The sequence below is a fragment of the Austrofundulus limnaeus genome, unplaced genomic scaffold, assembly GCF_001266775.1.
Source record: "Austrofundulus limnaeus strain Quisiro unplaced genomic scaffold, Austrofundulus_limnaeus-1.0 Scaffold722, whole genome shotgun sequence".
Taxonomy (NCBI): domain Eukaryota; kingdom Metazoa; phylum Chordata; class Actinopteri; order Cyprinodontiformes; family Rivulidae; genus Austrofundulus; species Austrofundulus limnaeus.
In genome coordinates this window covers 25,658-27,577 of record NW_013953124.1, presented here as the reverse complement: position 1 = coordinate 27,577, position 1,920 = coordinate 25,658, and positions in this window count along the sequence as shown.

Genomic DNA, 1,920 nt, shown 5'->3' with positions numbered 1-1,920 from the left:
CTGGCGACCCGCGACCGTGGAGATATAAACAGCTTTTTATAAGGTAAAAATAATAAAACAAGGTCTTTGTCTGCAATGATTAGACATGTTTTTTATTATTGTCATTAGTGATTATCTCAATTTCAGTTAAAAGAATTGACAAAATCCTACAGACTGTGCCTTTAAATGCCTGTGGTTGACAATTAAGAAGCTCAAAGTGCTTGTTATTGTTGGTCCTAAAACTTTTATAGGAAATTAATTGCTCACAATTTAGTGTACTTTAGTGATTTTGTGTGATTTGTAAAATGAACGATCACATTTCTTTATGGATCGAATCAAAAATCACTGACTGAGAGTCACTTTTGTGTGTCCCTTCACTTTGCACTGGAAGAATATTTTACCGAAAATAAAGTGATCCTTAAAAATAAAATAAGTTCCTTATAACCTGGTTATAAGAGTGTAAGGTTGAACTCTTACATAATTAAAAAAATGTGTGGCCCTAATGCTCCATCATATTGTTATTTTATTGTTGAAAATACTTTTTTTTATTCAGACACCTCCAATATATCCTCTCCTCCTCTGTCATGAGAAAATGTGAACTGATCCTTGGGGGAAAAAACTTTAAGTTTAATATAAAACATTTTGAAGATGTGCTGTAAATTCATAAAAACAAGGCACAATGAACAGTTATAAAGCTGTTAGTGTGTTCTGACAACTACAGCTTTAAAATCAATTATGTACAGAAACACTGTGTAGTTTTAGTATACTGACGGGTTTTGTAGTTACAATAAAATAATACAAATAAAGTTTGTAACAAATATGTGTCAATATATTCATATGTTTTTCAGTGTTGTAGAAACAGAAGGTGTTAATGACTTCACCTCAGACTCAGGTGTATATTCTAGAGTATTTTGCTAACATCTAATACTGAATACTTGGTGTATTCTTTTGTAAATGATGCTGTAATCTGAAACATTTGCTTGTATTTTTACAGCACCAGTGCCTGGAGACAACCTGGGGAAATGTTTTACACAAATGTATTTAAAAGAACACATTTATTATTCATTCTGTTGTGAAGTTTGAACTTAAACAACCTGAACTAAGAGTAGCTCAAAAACAATGACAGCTGCTCCGATCTGAAACATTTATTTTCAGAGTTGAGCTTCTTCATGAAGAAAAAACAAGTTGCATTTATTTCCCTGGGAGACAGAATATCTGCTGAATGCTCAGACTGAGTCCATCCAGGTCCATCACACAGGCATGAAGTGGAGGTGGTGACACTTTGTTTGGTTCTTAAAATGTTCTTTCTTACTGAAGTAAATAACTTGTAAGATGTACTTGAAAAAAATCCTCCAACAAATTTGCGCTAACATTTTTAAAGTAAATTTAAATGCTACAAATTCATGTAATATTTACTCATCATTATCTAGTAAACGTCATTAGAATATAGGTAAATATTTGTGAATAAATCAGGTAAATTTTATTTAATTTGCTCTGTTAGATCTTGTAACATATACTTGATCAAATTAAGTAAAATTTCACAAATCTAACTCTATTCTTAATAACTTTTATTAGATAATGATGAGAAAATATTACATGAATTTGTAGCATTTAAATTTACTTAACAAACATTAGTGCAAATTGTTATGAGGATTTTTTCTAGTAAATCTTACAAGTTCTTTATAACAGTGCACATGCATCAAGCACAATATCGTATCATGACACCTCACAGCTACAGAGAGAGGTGTAGCTCATGTTGTAGTTCAAGACTTCACCACCAGGTGGCAGTTTTGAAGAACCTTTATTGGATTCTTCTTCATGAACARCACAGACAAAGTGAAACTCACAGGTCTTATTAATGACTMGGCCTACCACTCTCACTTATGGTTACTTCTGCTGAACGCTTTAACACAAGTTAACAAATAATGAACACACAAATTA